General features: G+C 42.9%; 1 long non-coding RNA gene across 1 annotated transcript; it reads left to right on the forward strand.

The window, feature by feature from the left end:
• Positions 1-14,678: 14,678 nt before the first annotated feature.
• LOC148776165 (uncharacterized) lies at positions 14,679-19,956 on the forward strand. Its single transcript, XR_016038583.1, has 3 exons — positions 14,679-15,071; positions 17,965-18,035; positions 19,690-19,956. It is a non-coding gene; the product is annotated as an uncharacterized LOC148776165 (long non-coding RNA).
• The last annotated feature ends 281 nt before the right edge of the window (positions 19,957-20,237 follow it).

Consider the following 20,237-nt stretch of genomic DNA (forward strand, 5'->3'; position numbering starts at 1 on the left):
TCTCAGGGTTGCTGTGACCATCACACAAGCTGGGTAATTAGGAACAGCCACCAACATTTTATTTATTGATTTAAAAAATGTTTTTGAATTATTTGGCCATACCTCACAGCATGTGGGATCTTAGTTACCCAACCAAGGATTGTTCCCATGCCCCTTGCATTGGAAGTAGTGTAGAATCTTAACCATTGGACCTCCAGGGAAGTCCCTAGGAACAGCCATCAGCATTTTACTTAATAAATGCACCTACTCTTCAACCCAGTAGCTTTATTTGCATTTTACTACAAGAATTTATGACACAGATATACTGACACAATTGCACAAATATATGTGTATGTATAGGCTTCCCAGGTGTTGCTGGTGGTAAAGGAGCTGCCTACCAATGCAGGAGTCATAAGAGACGTGGGTTCAATCCCTGGGTTGGGAAGATCCCCTGGAGGAGGGCATGGCAACCCAACCCAGTATTCTTGCCTGGAAAATCCCAAGGACAGAAGAGCCTGGCAGGCTACCGTCCATGGGGTTGCAAAAAGTCAGACATGGCTGAAAGGACTTAGCACGTATGCACATGTATGTGTGTACATACCTACTAATATGGAAATATTCAGGTCTGTGTATGTGGAAAAAAAAAAACACCAGAAAGAAAAATAGAAAACCAATTATAATGTGCTGAAAAGGATGATTATTCTCAATATATGAAAAGCCCTAAAACTTAATCAAGGAAAAAGCTCCATATTATAAAAATGGGCAAAGAATATAAGTTCAGTTAATTAAAGAAGAAATTGAAATAACCTCTGTCTAACACAGGGAGCCCAGCTGGTGCTCTGTGATGACCAAGATGAGTAGAATGGGATAGGGGAGGGAGCCTTAAGAGGGAGGGGATTTATATATAATTATGACCGATTCACATTGTTGTACGGCGGAAACCAACACAACATGGTAAAGCAATTATCCTCCAGTTTTAAAAAAGACATATGAATATATGGCAACATTCACCACACAGTGTAAGTAAAATAAGTATATACTATGTGTCCATTATAAAATTGGCAAGATTTTTAAACATAGTAATGATTATCATCAGATATGTGAAAATGGATTTTCCATGCCATATAGATGGGGCTGTAACTTGTACACACTTTCTGGAGCATATTTTAACAGTATGTATCAGACATCCTGATCTTTGCATCCCCTCTGACAAAAGAGTTTCTCTTCTAGAAAGTTATCCTGAGGAATTAAGTATATATGTACGCAGATATTTGCCTACTTTGGAATGATGTTGATAATAGAAGGGTGAAAAGGAAATGATTCAAACTTGCAACAATAGGGACTTTCCTGGTTATCCAGTGATTAAGACTTCACCTTCCAAAGCAGGGTGCATGGGTTCCATCCCAGGTTGGGGAGCTAAGATCCTACATGCTTTGGGGCCAAAAAAACAAAACAAAAAACAAAAGCAATACTATAACAAATTCAATGAAGACTTTAAAAATGGTCCACATCAAAAACAATTTTTTTAATTGTTCAATAAATTCTCTGTGAAAGTGTTCGTTGTTCAGTCATGTCCAACTCTTTGTGACTCCCTGGACTATAGCCCACCAGGTTCCTCTGTTCCTGGAATTCTACAGGTGAGAATGCTGGAGTGGGGAGCCATTCTTTTCTCCAGGGAATCTTCCTGACCCAGGGATCGAACCCAGGTCTCCTGCATTGCAGGCAGATTCCTTACCATTTGAGCCACTGGGGAAGCCCTCAATAAAAGAGAGAAACACTATTCAGTCATTTAAAATCAAGTGACACAAAGTGTTGGTTGAAAAGAAATTTTCCCTTTGCCCTTCTCTCCATCCTGACTCTGCTCTTCTCTGAGATCTCAGTTTACTCACTGAAAATCCAGAAAAAAAATCCAGAAGATATGGGAAAGCCTCTCCTCCCCCTCCCCCGGCCTATATCACACCCCAGCTGCATTCTGTGAGTCTTCTAGGAAGCATGCTTCGTAACTGTCATTAAGCTATTATTTCATTAACTAGCTCTTGGTCTATGGCTCCAACTGGAATACAAGCTCTAGAAGGACCAGCAGAGAAGTTGGGTCTGGTTCATTCCCCTTATGTAGCCTGGTACCTTGAATACTGTGAGCAGGAGAAAATAAACTTTAACATGTTTTATTCTGGGGGAAAAAAATCTTGCTACATGTGCTGGAAAATAATACTGTGGAATATTAATCTTTGCATTTTTCTTTCTTAAAGTTCTTTATATGCGCGTTTCTCCAAGTTTCATTTAGTGGTGTTCAGATTGCTAAGAGGCAAATTAGAATTGAAGATGGCTGTAGCAGGAATGGAAAGAGCAAGAAACAGCCGACATAATTTTTTTATCTTTGAAATAAGTTCTGGAAGCTGACATCAGAAGTGATCATTTTGAAAGCCAGAGTTTCTGATTTACAAGTGTCAGCTTTTGTTTAAGAAAAGATTCTTGAGACTCAAAGGCGAAGGCCTAGGAAGATTAAGATCTTGAGTTTGCCACCACAAACTGGATGGAAAAATAGGAGACCCAGATAAGTGTCACCTGGGGAGGCATGGGGGCTGGGAGCCACCTTGAACGGGAGGAGGAAGCCAGCTGGGGCAGCTGTGGGGTGGAAAGGCCAGGCCACACAGATAGGAGCGGCACTTCTGGTCACCTGCCCTGGAGACCTGTGGATGATGAGCCTGCCCACCACCTACCCCAGGACTCTTATGCCAAGGGACCACGAGAGTTGAGCTTTCTTTGGGGTCTAGCAAGTACAACTTTGCCAGGTCTTAGTTTTCTAACATATAAAATGTGATAAAACTGCCTGACTTCCAGGGCTAATGCAAAGAGTTCATTTGTGATACATATTTGACAAAATAGATGGTTGATACATGAATGCTGTGATAGCCCATATCCTTTAGACTTTTTGTTTTGATTAGTTTTGTGAATCACATGGACAGAGGAGCTGGGTAGGCTACAGTCCATAGGGTTGCAAAGAGCTGAACACAGCCGAAGCGACTTAGTATGCGTGCACATTTTACAAGTAGCTCTCTGAGTCATTGGATTTCCTTTTCAGTGATGTTCAAGCACAAGCCACCTGGCCAGAATCTTTCCTCGAAACAACCACTTGGTCTTGGGACTTCCTAGTGGTCCAATGGTTAAGACTCCAAGCTCCCAATACAGGGGGCCCAGGTTTGATCCCTGGTCTGGGAACTAGATTCCACATGCCACAACTAAGAGTTTGCATGTTGCAGCTAAGACCTGGTACAGTCAAATAAATAAAAATTAAAAAGAAAAGCAAAATTATTATGTCTTAAGTACCATTAAACTGAATAAACCAAGGTAATTGACTTTTATACAATTTTTTCATTGGAAAACACTAGAAGACCTCAAGTATGGTATTTTCAAATCCCTATTTTTGTTATTTTTCATATTGCACTGAGACTTCAAGTACAACAGGGACTAGAAAAAGTGTTAGTAAACATTCTTGATTCTTCCTGACTTTAAAGGAATAAATACATCAGAGATTATAAAGGGAAACAGAAGATCGGTCGTTGGTTTGTTTTTCATTCGTGGTAATGAAAACGCAAAGGCTAGAATTTCAAGTTCTACTTTGTCTACTTACCAGCTTTAGGATTTGATTTAGATTGCTTAAACTTTTCTGAATCTTCACTTATTCAGCTATAATATAAGCATAACGCCAATACAGGATGTTGTGAGGAACACAGGAGAAAAGTCTATGAACAGCATCAGGCACCTACATACTCATAACTGTCCCCACCATCACCACCCGATCCAGTGCCTTGTCTCACCTGTGCAATTCTCTAAGGGCTTAAGGCTGTCTTTGAACGAGCTATGGAATTTGCCATAGACCCTTCTTCCACTGCTTTTGCAAAATGAATTTATCAGTAAAAGTCATTTTCTAGAATGTCCAAAGACTCCCCGAGAGATTCAACTATAGGGAATAGAATTGGCCAATGGATGTAAGAAAAGCGTAGCTGAGCTGTACAGGGAAATAAAAGATTTCATTCCTACCACCTCTCAATGGCTTCCTTCTGTTTCTGGGCTCTTCTGTGACACACCTGTGTTATAAGCCTATCTGATTCATCAGATCATTATTGTTCCCTCGTGTGAGTTATTTCCTTCTGTTATTTGCTGGTAGAATGGATTTCAAGGGGGTGCAGACTGCCTCCAGACCTCTCAATGGATTAACCCTCCTGTTGAAGATGGAACTTAGAAGCTGATGGAGCCAGACTTCGCCTATCCTCAGAAATTAGCTAGTGACACACCCAACCGTGAGCTGAACTCTCTGAGTTGTATGTTATTTTATTTTTTTGAATTGAAGTAAAATATACATAGGGGCTTCCCTGGTGGCTCAGATGGTAAAGAATCTGCCTGCAATGCAGGAGACCGGGGTTTAATCCGTGGATCAGGAAGATCCCCTGGAGAAGGGAATGGCTACCCACTCCAGTATTCTTACCTGGGAAATTCCATGGACAGAGGAGCCTGGCGGGCTACAATCCATGAGGTTGCAAAGAGCTGGACACTACTGAGCAACTAACATACTTTCATACTTTCAAAATATAGATAGCAGGAAATTTACAGTTCTAACTATCTTTGAGTGTACAGTTTAGTGTCAGTAAGAACATTCACATTATCCTGCAACTTTCACCACTTCCAGAACTTTCTTATCTTCCCAAATTGAAACTCTGCCCATTAAACACTCACTCATCACCCCCCTCCCTGCCCCTGGCCCCCACCATCTACTTTCTGTCTCTATGAACCTGACTCCTCTAAGCACCTCATGTAAGGAGAATCATACTGTATTTGTCTTTTTGCGAGTGACTTCTTTGAGGACAGTTTCATCCATGTTGTAGCTTGTGGCACAATGTCCTTCCTTTTTAAGGCTAATGTTCCACTGTCTTTTTTTTTTTTTTTCAATGTGGACCATTTTTACAATCTTTGTTGAATTTTACAAACTTTATTGAGTGTGTTACAATACTGTTTCTATTTTATGCTTTGGTTTTTTGACCACAAGGCATGTGAAATCTTAGCTCCCAGACCAGGGATTGAACCTGCACCCCTAGCATTGGAAGGCAAAGTCTTAACCATTGAACTGCCAGGGAAGTTCCTACTCCAGTGTCTTTAAGGCCTCATTTTGTTTGTTCATGCACCTGCTGTTGGACCCTTGGGTTGCTTCTTCTCGTGGTTTTTGTAAATAATTTTGCTATGAACATGTCACTTGAGTTTTGAATAAAGATAGGTAAGAATTTGAATAATATTTTAAAAAAGAAACCTTGAGTGATTAGTTTTGAACCAAATGGAACGTGGAGTGGCTGAACTCACAGAACCACTGGAAGGGGCTCAGCCACGTTCCCAAGCCTCTGGGCTTAGTCACTGCAGTTGACTCATCATTAGCCTGGTCCGAGTTCTTTCTTGGGAAAAATTATAGGAGGGCATTGTTTTGGGGAAGCTTCATTCAAGGTCTGCTCACCAGGGTGTTTTCTGGACTCCCTCCTGAGGGCTGGGGGCTTCCTGGAGGGGAGATGAGAGGAAGCTAGATCTGACTTCCAGGAACGTTTCATTTCACATCACATGCTTGCCGATGTAACTGTAGCATCGTCCTGCAGGGAAGGATGCTGGTTTGGGGGTTTCTCTGGGTCCACGCAGCTGGTAATTGGTGGAGCTGGGACTCAGCTGAATCCCAAACCAGCTCCATTCCCACCTTTAATCGAGCTCCACCGGATTTATAGAAATTAGGAACAATTCACAGCTCATATCATATACACCAGTGATTCTCGAAAGTGTGGTCCACGGACCAGCAGTGTCAGCACCATCTGGAAATGTTAGTGATGCTTCTCCCCAGGCCCACCCTCGAGTTTTGACTCTGACACTCTGGAGGTAGTCCAGGCACTCTGTACTTTATGAAGCGACCCCCACCCGCCCCCACTAAGGGATCCCCCTGTCCTCTCAAGTGTGGGAGCCCTGACCCAGGAGGCTCTGTTGGGGGAGTGGTGGATGCTTGGTCCCTCCACACCCTCCAGGTAACAGAGGTGATGGGTTGGGAACCCAGGGAGTGGTGATGGGTAGTGAAATTCCAACACAGCCTGGCAGTATTTTGATCCCAAAGAGCTTTAGGTCACCTAAAGGGCAGTGTTAACTCTAAATTTTAATTTAGCCAATGACCCTCCTTCCTCTACACCCCAGCTGTTGCTTCCTGCATTGAATGACCTCAGGCATCCGGCATTTATTGAATAGACAGCACCTTCCGTCTCTGAGGAATGTCCATTTCGTCATTAGCCAACACCTCTCCCTTCCCCCACCCAACCACCTCTTCCTGTGCTCATGTGCATTGGAAATTTTGGACACAGATTTTAGTTGTTTCTATGCATGGAATTTGGGGCAGATTCCTAGCAAAACAGAAGACAGATGCCCAGGAATTTACCCTCCAACCATCGGATTTGTGCCATTTCCTGATGGTCTTTTGGGGACCAGAAACAATGAGATGCAAGGTTCAACTGTCTGAACAAGATTCAATGGCAATTTTCAGTCAGTCAGATGTCAACAGAGGTGAAACAGATGTATATGGGGACTTGACATTTCAAAACCCTAAAGATATGACGGTGGTCCTTACATGATCACATGGAGAAGGAACACCCTTGCACATGAAATGACCCACTGTGACACCCTAGAGCCCGGAAGAATTCAGTGAGTGAGTGGAAGGGATTGGATGTGAGCTGGTGAGATGGTCAGCAGAGACTGTCAGGGGTGAGTCTTGAAGGAGGGTGTTTTCTGGACTCCCTCCTGAGGGCTGGGGGCTGCCTGGAGGGGAGGGGAGAGGAAGCTAGATCTAGCTTCCAGGGACGTTTCGTTTCATTTCACATCACATGCTTGCCAATGTCACTGTAATATTGTCATCATGCAGGAAGGCTGAGAAGAGCTGAGATGGAGTCATAGTGAATTAGGGTCTTTGAACCTGGGCAATACAACTGACTCAGCAGGAGCTGCCTGTGCATTTAGGATGCAGAAGCCTTGACAGGACGGACGTTTACACTCTACTCAGACCAGATAAGCCTGCAGAGCCAGGGAGGTGCAGTGCTTAGAACCAGGTCACTGGTCAAAACCTGCCTCTCTGGTTACTGACCAGACCTGGGGGGTGTGGCCTCCCCCAATCTTGAGGTTTGTTTCTCTCTGAAAGATTGTTGTGTAAACAACCCCTCCAGTGCCTACAGCCCTGGCTGATGCTCTGAAACTGTCGGCCAGTCTCTTGTTATATAAATATGCAGCCTGATAATTTGAGAAGCACAGTAAATGTTCAGGCATCTCAGATATCCACAAAATCTTTACGAGCCCTCTCAGCATGTGGATTCATTAAATCCATGACACCTTGAATGTTATCACGGCCCTGCAAAAAGGAGAAAGGAAATTAACATCTACTGAGCGCACAGCACTGCAGGCACACGTGTGTCCCAAGCTTCCACAGACCTGACACACACACTAAGCCTTAGCACAAAGTTTTCATTATTCTTGGTTGTAAATAAACAGAGATGTAAAGATATGTGTCTGGGTTCACAGAGGCAAGAATTTGAGCCAGGGTGCCTGTTCTCCCTGCCTCGAAGTTCTGTCCGTTTCCTTTGGTAGTATCTCACACTCGAGGTCCAACCCGCACTTCTCACTTTGTGCCCAGAGCCCAATGTGCTCGTGCCCTGCATAGCTTGGCTGGGAACCAAGCTTCCTGTCTTAATTAAAGTTCTTGCTTGGCAGAAAATGCCCTGCTGTCGTTTTGGATTAGCTCACAAACTGGCTCATTTCAAATGCAATAAAAAATTAAATCACAAGCATGTAAGTCAAGACAGGAAGACATCACAGCTGGACTTTTTACGACGAAGCGTCACCAGCAGTTGCACGTCAGTTGGAAAGCCAGGGAATTCCCTGGTGTTCCAGTGGTTAGGACTCTGCCCTCTCACTGCTGAGGGCCCGGGTTCAATCTCTGGTTGGGGGAACTAAAATTCCACCAACCACCAAGTGGTTCAGCCAAAACAAACAAAAGCATACCCACAAAACAAACTGAAAAGCCAACACCCATATGATACTTTTACAGTTAACTTTTCACAGTTAATTTTGAAAAAAAGAAAAATAATAGACTTTGAAAATTTTTGTGTTGCTCAAACAGTATAACTCAACCACAGAACAGTGTAACAACTACAGAGTTGGACGCAACTTAGTGACTAAATAACAACAACAATTTATTCATTTATATCTGTCAAAACGCCAGAGATATGTTTCCAAGTCTTTAGAAATAGAGTGGAAGACATTTGGTGGGGAGGAAAACAACATATGCAAGCATGTAATAGATGACACCCTAAAAATGATTCAAATCAGAGGTGTTAGTTTTAAACAATTCCTTATTTTGTCAGTCCTGGAAATTTGAAGTTTAACACATCACATTTAAGAGGAATGCAATTGTATTAAATGCAAAACTTCTGTGCTTTCATTGTTTATTTGTTATAACACTTTCCAATCTGAACATGGCAAATGAAGACACTTAGGAATGACTTTGAGCCTCTCCACACTCTGTCTGCCTCTCAGACCACCTGTCTCCCTTTGTCACCGGTCTGCTTTTGAATTCTCTCCTTGGTTTACCTCTGGTTTCTTCCTTGGGCTTGTGTTGGCCAGCCTTCATTCGAAGCAGAAGATACACCCCCTGAGTTTACAACTCAGGAACAGAAGAGCTGGGTGTCTCTAAAGCACTGGCGAAGTTTACAAGCCAAAATCACGCCTGTTTGAAGAAGTGTCTGGAGAAGAATTGTAAATCTCTGATGCTTCATCTTGAGGGTCTGATGGAGGATATACTGCCAACCGTTTGCATGATAAACAGCTGATTATCGTATTTCAGAACCCCCTGCATTCTAGGTCAAGAGTGACTTCTAAAGACTTAAAAAGAAGGCTTAGATGTAAGAGAAGGAACCACCAATTTCCTCCCATCATCTATCTTGGGTTGCAGGTAATAAACATTTAAAAATTTGGGCTAAAAATACATGCCCCTCTTTAGTTCATGTACAAGTCTTAAAATAGCTGCTGGCCTGACACCTTCCCCCTCCTCCCTCCCTCCTCCCTGCCCCATCCGTTCACTCTGCATTGAGAGGTGGAGCAGCTGAAACCTCAAGGGATCCAGTTGCTCTGGCCACCGTGATCACCAGCCAGTCCTGGAAGATCCCAATGCCCCAGCAGTCGGGTCCAGACGGGCCATGAAAGACTACAATTCCAATGGAACTTTGAGCAAAAATAGATCTGCTCTTGGGCCATCTGGAACCATATAGGCTTTGAGTTTTAACGCGAATTGATGAAAGCCAGGGCATTCCTCACTCATTTCAATGTCATGCTCCAGGAGTGTTCAGAGGAGTGACACCCAACATGGTCCCCAAACTGAGACTCTCATCTCCTCTGCATCTCAGGATGTGAGTGAACTCATCACACAGGTTCTTCCGTGTTGATACCCGGTTTCCACACATGTATCCAGGGCTTTATTTAACTGCATGTGGGTGTGTGCTCAGTTGCTTCAGTCGTGTCTGACTTTTTGTGACATCGTGGACTGTAGCCTGCCAGGCTCCTCTGTCCATTAGATTCCCCAGGCAGGAATACTGGAGTGGGTTGCTATGCCCTCCTCCAGGGGATATTCCTGACCCAGGGATCAAACCTGTGTCTCCTCATAGGCAGATTCTTTTCTGCCAAGCCACCAGGGAAGCCATTTAACTGCATCACACAGAGGCTATCTTAGCAGTGGCAGCTGACAGGTAACTGAGCTTTGCCCAGGTGGCTCTCAGTGCAGTTTTTGCTAAGGCGTGAGGCAGGAAACGGGTGCACAGAGATCTCAGCACTGTCAGATGCTACCTTCTTTGGCACTGGAGCAAGCCTGGACCCGAAACCTGGGCATACACCAATTAGCAAGCTCTGGAAACTACCATGCAGCTGGGTGGGACAGCACAGGCTCAGGTGCAGCAGAACTGCTGTACGTCAACCTCGATTTGGCACAAGAATTCTTTTAACCTTAAAAAGTCACTTTGTATGCAGTGAGGCATGGTAACATTCTGACAGGTGGGGACAAGATCTGATTACAGAGCAGGATAGGCCCTCTGGTACTGTGTGCCCTGCCGTTTCCACAGGGAGATGTTGGGCTTGCTGTCTCCAGCTGGTGGGGGTGGGGGTGGGGAGGGGAGCCTCCCCGCTGTAAGAATCTTGGCCTCTGTGATGCTGGGAGAGGTTGTCCACCTCCATACCCGTGTTCTGACTCAGGCAGTTACAAAGTTCTGGCAAGATGAAGACAGGAAGCCATTGTTTCCTTTTCTCTTCTGAACAGAGTAGTGTCAGCCACACAGACAACTTACTGTGCAATGTGGCCTTGCCCAGCTTGCTGTCTGCAGGTAGCAGCTGGATTTGCTTGGAGAGTGGGGACCATCAGAGAAACCCAAGGATTCTGCATCTTACCCTGCAGGAGGCAGTCTCTGGAAGTACCTCAGTGACAAATTACCTCCTGGTGTTAAAGCCCTTGTAATAGCCTCCTCTTGAGGAGGCAATGGACCTAGTCCCTTGCTCCTAATAAAGAGAATATGGGGTGGGACTTTATTGGTAGTCCAGTGGTTCAGATTTTACCTTCCATTGCAGGGCATGCAGGGTCAATACCTGGTTGGGGAGCTAAGATCCCACCTGCCTCATGGCCAAAACACCAAAACATAAAACAGAAGCAATATGTAACAAATTCAATAAGGACTTAAAAGAATGGTCCACATCAAAAAAAAAAAAAAAAAAAGAGAGAGAATATGGGAAAAGTGATGTCATATTCAAGATTAGGTTACAAAAAGGCTGTGCTCTCTGTCTTGGGTACGCTTTTCTGCATGGTCCTTCTGTCCATGCTGAGGGGAGTCTTTGGCCATGATGACCAAGAAGAAGTCCATGTGGGAAGGAACCGAGGGAGGGCTCCAGGCAATAGCCAGTGAGGAGTTAGAACTCTCAACTCAACAGCCTGTGTGGCTGAATCACACCAACCATGCTGGTCAGTATGGAAACTGGGAGACTGAACCTTGTACCCCATCAATGAGACCACAGCCCTGGATGGCTGCATGACCATGCCCTCAGGAGAGACCTGGCTCAGATGCACCCAGGGAACGGTTCCAGGTGCTCATCCACAGAAAGTGTGATTTCACCTGTGCATGTCACTCTAAGTGTTGCGTTTGGGGGTAATTTGTCACACAAGAGATAACTGATACGTAGCCTGGGGCACAGGACCCTGATTGGAGATGCAAAAATTTCAATTGTGTGATACAAGGTTTGCCCGGAATTCATCCTACAGATATCTCACAGGACAGCACGAAAGACTCAACTATTGTCCCACTTAATAATTCTAATAATTTACTACACTAAAAGCTTTTTGTTAGTTAACAAACTACCCCAAATGACCTGCTTTCCTTTTTGTTGTTGTTGTTCATATTCTACCCACCCTTTGGTAGAGGTAGACAATCAGAGAACCAGAGCAAAAGCAGTTTGAGGGAAGAGACATGGGAACTTATTCACACAAAGTGAATAATCAGAAAAGTTGGCAGGTCTGATTCAGACAGTGACTGAATAATGCAACTAGATCCCGCTAGGTAAAGCAAAGCTGGGACAGTAAGACAAGAGTTTGTGTGTGTCTTTGGGATATATGTCCATTTGGGTAACATTTCTGTCTTATGGTTTAATAATTTTGGGAAAGTGAGAGTTCAAGTTCAAATTAGAGGAAAACAGTGTTTAGAATTGAGGAAAAATAAATTAAAAATCAATTGTGTTCATGCTCAGTCATGTCCAACTCTTTGTGACCGTTTGAACTGTAGCCCACCAAGCTCCTCTGTCCATGGGATTTCCTAGGCAAGAATACTCGAGTGGGTTGCCATTTTCTCCTCCAGGGAATCTTCCTGACCCAAGGATTAAAACTGAGTCTTTTGCATCTCCTGCTTGGCAGGTGAATTCTTTACCACTGAGACACCTGGGAAGTCACAGAAACCAACACAATATTGTAAAACAATTATTCTTCAGTTAAAAAGAAATAAATTTAAAAAAACTCAATTAGTCTAAGGATTTCAAAATATTTTCCCCCAGAAGTATCTTACAAAGATAAAATCTTAAGTAAACTCTAATATGTTAAGCAATAAATATGGTATTTTGTTAACATAAATTTATTTACACATTGGAAAAGACCCTGATGCTGGGAAAGATTGAAGACAAAAGAAGAAGGGGATGACAGAGGATAAGATGGTTGGATGGCATCACCGACTCAAGACACATGAATCTGAGCAAACTCCAGGAGATGGTGAAGGACAGGGAAGCCTGGCACGCTACAGTCAGTCCATGGGGTTGTAGAGTCAGACACTTACACATTCAGATCCATAACACTGACTCATAAACTCAATCACTGACAACTATAGTATGAATACAGAGTTTAGGATTAGGACTTATGGGTCTCAGAGGCAGTACGCCCTTTCAATATAGCTGAACAGAATTCAAATGATGATAATTCACAGACAGGTAGTTCCAAATGGTAAACATTTTAAATACAAGTTTTTAGCAAGTGAGGATACATATCCATTAAGCCAATTCAGAAACTTGATGGAGAAATATTAAGGCAATTTTTATCTAACAATATCAGAGAAGTGCTGTTAGTTCTTAACTGATAGCTGTTTAATTTGGTGGTGGCTGATCAAACACTTTAGCCCATGGTAATGATCACTGGGAAGGAAATACTTTTCAAATGTAACCTTGAACAATATAAAATTATATTAATTGGAAAAAGTCAGACAGAAATGCAGAGTTCTTTGTCAGATGGTCATTTGAAGTTTCTAAATACCATGATCTGCTTTGTTTTGCATGCTGAGTCCAAAGTGAAGCTCTCAGTTTCAATCCTGACATTGTAACTATAATTTAAGGCATGCTAGCATAGGGGGCCCTCAGTTGCCAAATTTAGTTCTTTAAAAATATCAGCAAGATGTGCAAACGGCACAGGCCTGCTAGGTTTGAGGATTTTAGCTAAAGATACTCCTGTTACATAATAGAAATGGTGCCTCTCAGTGTAACCCGTGACTTCAGTAGGAAGAGAAAATTCTGCAATTCACCACATTCATCACCATAAATATCTGAGAAGCTCACAGTGGGAAGACAATCCTTTAATAAAAGCTGTCAATTTGTATGACGCTATCCAACACCTAAAAAACAAAGTTGCTTTCTTGGTAACAAACACATATATTGGCAATAATTTTTATGTGAGCAGTTTTCCACCGCTGCTATCACTCATTACACAGACACTGCCACATTTTTATAAGGTTATCTGTGGTGTGTTATTTGTGTTCTAAGCAGTAACAGTTTCCTTCTCCTAAAATGTCAGTGGTGAGTGTTTAATAAAATGATAAATAGCTTCTTGTTTGCTGCAAGAACACATACAAAACCATAAAAATGGAGAAACCACCAACATCCATATACTTGCCTATTCGCAATATAAAGATTTTACTTGTCTCACTCTTCAAGCCGATGGCTTCGGAACCTTGGACCTGTGTGTGTTCTTAGGTTCTACTTCAGACCCTGTCCTCAGACAGTGTAACTTACGGTACAAACCCTTCTACCAGCCTGAATCTCATCACTAACACCAATAGTACAGGATTCAGCAGCACTTTTTTTTTTTTCCCCCAAAAGTTAAGTACTGCAAAGGGTCTGAGACTTTACCTGACCTGTAAGGTAAAAAGTTAGCTTGCATCGACTCAAGAATGCCACCAGAAGATACAAGATCCTTGGGTCAGAAACAAAGGGTTTAGTGCTCCCAGATAGCCAGAGGTGTGGGCTTATATCTGCACTGAAAAACCTAGAGCTCAGGGAACTTGAGCTTCTTACTATGGGCAGCAAGCCATCAAATCTGCTCACCCACTGCCCTGGAGGGAATCATAGTCCTTGTTACATTAGACAGTAAATAGACCTGCCACTGGCCTGTTAGAAGATACTACCTGTATTTCCCAGGGTTCTTTGCCATGCAACATCTTTGAAAGGACAGTCTGGAATAAAGGTGGTCAGAGCCTCTGGTTGCAGGATGAGCAGAAGCATGAGAGACCCATAATCACCTCCCAAGGCCCAACAGCCAGTGAGTTCTTCCTCTGCCTGTTCTTCTGATATTTCTGTCATTTACTTTGAATGACTCTGAGGGCACCTTTTTGTATTCACATTTCAGTTTTGTCTGGAGATCTGGAGAATTTTTAAAGTACATCAGGGGAATTCTGCACTTGGAGAATCGCTTCTCCAGTTCAGACCCTCATTCCATAACATCTTACAGAAAAACCTGAATGAACTTTTTGACCAAACCAATACAATACAATAAGGGAGCTGAGGCATGAAATTAAGTGGCTTGTTTGGTCACAACTATGTAAGTGTCAATCTAGGTAATGGAATAATTAATATAAATCTAAGAAGTACTAGATGACAGCCAAATACCCTTTTCTTTAATTTAGAAACAGATTGTCTAAAAGGTATTAGGGCAAAGGACTTCCCTTTATTAGGGCAAAGGACTTAACTTGGAGTTCCCCATAAGCAATGTCTGAGATTGGGATTACAGCCCAAGGTTATTTGGGAGGGGAGCCCAGGAAACATTATCAGGGGAGCAGCAGAAGGAAGGGATGACAGAAGGTTTTTTCATGAAGCAAGTTACTACTGCAAACTCCTGGAGGGTCATCGCACTGGGAACTCTGCGAGCCAGTGGAACACACACTCTGGCTGTCCCACCCAAGGGAAGACGGAGCTGGTCTGTTCGGCAGACAGTGTCCATCAGTCAGTGGCTGGAGGACTCCGGGAGGTGTCCTGTCCTAGTACCTCGAACCTTCATTTGGAGATAACAGACTCTAAGCCAGAGAGAGCCTGGAGCACCGTGCTGCTGGCTGCAGGAGTGGGGTCCACGGGCAGGGTGCTTTCCTGGATGTGAGTGGATGCCAGCTGTGTCTGCTACCCTCAGCGCAGCCAGCCTTCATGGAGGGCATGCACCTGTGTGCATCTTCTCTAGTCTAACTCTCCGTCTCTGCACTGGGGTAAGTTCCTCAAAGCTGATAGGGAGAGTGGTAGACGCTGATTACAGCAAAGGATTAAAGAATACAGCAAGTGCTCATCAAGGTGACAAGGGAATGCCTACCTGAAAATAATTAAAAATACAGGTAGGAGGAGTGGGATGAATTGGGAGATTGGGATTGATGTATATATAGTATTAATACTATGCATAAAATAGATAACTAATGAGAACCTGGTGGTTTCCCTGGTGGTTCGGTCAGTAAAGAATCCACCTTCCAAGGAGCAGACCACCTGCAATGCAGGAGACCCAGATTCAACCCCTGGGTCAGGAAGATCCCCTGGAGAAGAAAATGGCAACCTATTCCAGTATTCTTGCCTGGGAAATCCCATGGACAGAGGAGCCTGGCGGGCTATAGTCCATGGGGTGGCAAAAGTCAGATATGGCTTAGCGACTGAACCAATGAGAACTTACTGTATAGCACAGGGAACTCTACTCAATGCTCTGTGGTGACCTGAACGGGAAGGAATGAAAAAAAAGAAAAAGCGATAGATTAATACGTATAACCGATTCACTTTGCTAAACAGTAGAAACTAATACAACATTGTGAAGCAATTATACTCCAATAAAAATTAACTTACAAATAAAACATAGGCAGAAGAAGAGAGCAAGACAGAGAAGCAGAAAACGAGAACAGAGCAAATAACCCTGGGTGTGAATCCAGTTAAAGGGACTCCTCAGAGGATGAAGGGCTGTGAACAGGAAGCAAATGACAGACTTTCTCCTGAGTCCCTGTCCACAGAGCTTCGGCTGAGTCAGAACTGTCTTTCTGTTACAGATTAGAACAGTGACTTCAAAATTCTGAGTGGGAGGATCCCTTTAAACATAAACATATTTCTTTTCAAATATCTTCATGTGTTAGTGATGATAGTTTAAATATGATTAGTCAACCATGGGACTAAAAGCTACAGTGAATTCAGTAATATCACAAAATTTGTGCTTTATTCCTCACGATGGTATCTGCATGTACTTGAAAAATAGCAGGTAATAATGTCTGTGCAAGAGGGGAGTTTTCTCAGATGGTAGGTGGGGAGAGCATGCTGGTCAGGGACCCACCACAGTGACTCCTGGGTGAAGGCAAGCCTCAGTCTCAAAGGGGGCCATGTGAGGAGGGCCCTGAAAGGCCTACCACGGCACTGCCTTAGACATGCCTCCACTGGGCTTCCTTCAGTGGGTTGTGGGGATCAGACAAAGGACTTGGCAAGTGGTAAGAACACAATGAATGAGCAACTATAGCGTCAATAATAACGTAAGCAATATAAATAGCTAAACATATATTACATTTTAAAAAACACTATTTCCAAATTTGTTGTTGTTTAGTCACTGAGTTGCTAACTCCGTCTCCTGCTTTGCAGGTGGATTCTTTACCATCTGAGCCACCAGGAAGCCCCTTCATTTATTATAGCACATTTTAAAGATGAGATATCAATTTGCAATATATACATATTTTTAATTTCAACTTATGTTCCAGCTAAAGGGGCTTTCTGGTTAATCCTTACCCAAAATGAAAATTTAATTTAGCAGAACAGCCCTATTCCTGAGGCACCCTGATTAACTGAGGTTTTATTATGAAACACAGAAATGTTTCATGTGTGATGTTCATTCACCTAAAGGCAGATTTCAAAATGGAAATGTCAGTAAAATCCTCTTAGTTTTTCTAAAGTTATGGAGCTCCTGTTAAAATTTTTCCTATCGAAAATTAATTCCACTCTGCTGCTAGTAATAAAAAAATGTTTTTTGGAAGTTTGATCACTTTTCTATCTCAAAGGAAGCATGCTTCAAGTTTTAAAGTTCTGATCTGTGTGTTTATAACCACAGGAAGTATTCCTTGGTAAAGGACATCCATTGATGGAGGAATGCATAAAGAAGATGTGGTACATATATACAAAGGAATACTACCCAGTCATAAAAAATAACGCCATTTACAGCAACATGGATGGACCTAGAGATCATCATACAGAGTGAAGTCAGACAGAGAAGGACAAATACCATATGATATCACTTATATGTAGAATCTGAAAAAATCGTACAAATGAACTTGTGTATAAAACAGACATAGGATCATGGATGTAGAAAATAACCTTATGGTTACCAGGCAGGGAAAAGGGGAGGGATAAATGGGGAGATTGGGTTCGACACACTACTATATATAAGACAGATAACTAATAGAAACCTACTGTATAGCACAAGTAGCTCTGCACAATGTTTTGTAATGACCTATATGGGGAAAGAATCTAAAAAAGAGTGGAGATATACATATATATATACAACTGAATCACTTCACTGTACACCTGAAACTAACACAACATTTTACATAAATTATAGTCCAAAAAAAAAAAAAAAGATTGCACAGCACACTTTCCTCTAATTTATTTTAACCCTAAATTGCAGTTGACTTTATAGTGTTGTTTTATCTGTTTTTCTTTAAACAATTAGATAATGCATATCTGTTTCCTGAAGTCCTAATCATTATTCTAAGCTAGAAGCAGGAGAATTATATTGATCAGATGGGAATACAGCTTACTTTATTTGGTTTGTATGAAACTGACTCTGTATTTGTGTGTGTGGTGTTTTTAAAGCTTAATCCTGTCTGTCCCTAAGAGATAGAGTTCATGGGTTTCCAGCCAATCCTTTCTGGAATCTGAAGAGGTAATGGAGAGGTACTTGGGAGTTTTGGTGAGAAACAGACAAAATGTAGATAAAATGTAGCACTGAAATCTGAAAGTCCATCAGCATTTATTTTGAAACTCCTTTTTTTTTTTTAAAGGTTTTTTTTTTGACCTGGATCATTAAAAAAAAACCAAAAACTCTTTATTGAATTTATTACAATGTTGCTTCTGCTTTGGTTTATTGGCCAGGAGGCATGTGGGACCTTAGCTTTCCAACCAGGGATGACCAGGGACTGAACTCATACCCCTTGCACTAGAAGGTAAGTCTTAACCACCAGATGACCAGGGAAGTTCCTGAAATTCTGATAGTGAGTCCATCTAGTTCCAGTTCAGTCGCTCAGTCATGTCTGACTCTTTGCGACCCCATGAACTGCAGCACGCCAGGCCTCCCTGTCCATCACCAACTCCCGGAGTCTACTCAACCCATGTCCATTGAGTTGGTGATAGCATCCAACCATCTCATCCTCTGTCGTCCTTTTCTCCTCCTGCCCTCAATCTTTCCCAGCATCAGGGTCTTTTCAAATGAGTCAGCTCTTCACATCAGGTGGCCAAAGTATTGGAGTTTCAACTTCAACATCAGTCATTCCAATGAACACCCAGGACTGATGGATGGACTGGTTGGATCTCCTTGCAGCCCAAGGGACTCTCAAGAGTCTTCTCCAACACCACATTTCAAAAGCATCAATTCTTCTGCGCTCAGCTTTCTTTATAGTCCAACTCTCACATCCATAAATGACCACTGGAAAAACCATAGCCTTGACTAGACGGACCTTGGTTGACAAAGTAATGTCTCTGCTTTTTAATATGCTGTCTAGGTTGGTCATAACTTTCCTTCCAAGGAGTAAGCGTCTTTTAATTTCATGACTTCAGTCACCATCTGCAGGGATTTTGGAGCCCCAAAAAATAAAGTCAGCCACTGTTTCCACTGTTTCCCCATCTATTTCCCATGAAGTGATGGGACCGGATAGCTTTAAGCCAACTTTTTCACTCTCCTCTTTCACTTTCATCAAGAGGCTCTTTAGTCCTTTTTCACTTTCTGCCATAAGGGTGGTGTCATCTGCATATCTGAGGTTATTGATATAAAGGCCTCTTTTCAGTCCTCTTTGCTAATGCTCACTGCCCTCTGTTCTCCTTGACAAACTCATAAAGGTTTGGAGTTTCCATTCATCACTAAAGATGTATTAAGTGTCTGCCTTGTCCTGGGTCCATGGGAAAAGGTGCTGGAGCCACAGAAGAGAATCTGACATGGTCCTGCCCTCAGGCTGTTTACATCTGAGCCAAGATGGATGACACAATGCAAGGGCAATAAAGCTCATTATACAGGTGGAAGACCCACAGCACTAATGCTAGTTTTATTGCCAAAAGTCACTTGAGGGGAAATACTATGACTTGCTCATTTCTGGCTTCCTGTGGAGTACTCTCCCATTTAGTAAGTTGGCAATAAATAATAGTTAAATGTAACCGAATGACCAAAAATAGAATTGTTTATTCCACACAAACCAATTTACCCAACTTTCTCTGATATGGGCACTTTTTCTTTGCTGATCCGTTCCGTTCCGTTCAGTCGCTCAGTTGTGTCCGACTCTGCGACCCCGTGGACCGTAGCCTACCAGGCTTCTCCGTCCATGGGATTCTCCAGGCAAGAATACTGGAGTGGGTTACCATTTCCTTCTCCAGGGGATCTTCCCGACCCAGGCCGATACTAACATCCAAATCCCTCGGCGACACTGGAAGCCTGTTCTTTTCTGCCCCCACATCCAGTACCGTCCATTCCTTTTGAGTTTCTCCTCTCAACTTTCCTAGACCTGTTTCCATCCAGTCACACCATCCCAGTTTGAGTTATTATCTAAGTGTTCCAAACTTCTATTTTTATTTTTAAAAAAATTTTTAAAAAGTGTTGTAAACTTCTGACAGCTCAGCAGTTTTTGGCAAAGGCACCAAATGAGTTATCCCGGCACCACGATGATGCCCACATTTAATTCTTGCTGCTCTGGAGCTTAGAACCCTGAGGACAGAGCCCACGCTGGGTCCTGCCAAGGCCAAGCTTGGGGAGAGGGAAGGAAGAAGTCGGATTGCAACAAGGTTTCTCTCTGGAGCTGAGATGCCTGATGGCCTCTTGGCCCTGCCTGTGACCACTGGAGGAGGAGCTCGGTTGGGAAGTTTTATTCTGAACCTGATGAAACTCAAGAGATGGTGAGTTGCCTAGAGGGATGGCAGATGAGCTGGGAGCTCCCTAAGGCTGCAGGTTTGAGAGTTATTCCCCGAACATCAGACCGGAAATATACAAAAAATGATCGAGCCTCTCTAAAAAGAAAGGTATGTATTAATGAAAACAAACGGGCCAAGGTTTGATTTGGGTATATGACTGTTGGAGGTTGGGAGAACATGCCAGATAAGGACAGACGTTGGCAAGTCAGAAAGGTAGTGATGTTAGATAAATGAACAGATAGATGACTGCATTT

Source organism: Moschus berezovskii, chromosome 11, assembly GCF_049115385.1.
Source record: "Moschus berezovskii isolate FMDL1 chromosome 11, NW_MosBer_1.0, whole genome shotgun sequence".
Taxonomy (NCBI): Eukaryota; Metazoa; Chordata; class Mammalia; order Artiodactyla; family Moschidae; genus Moschus; species Moschus berezovskii.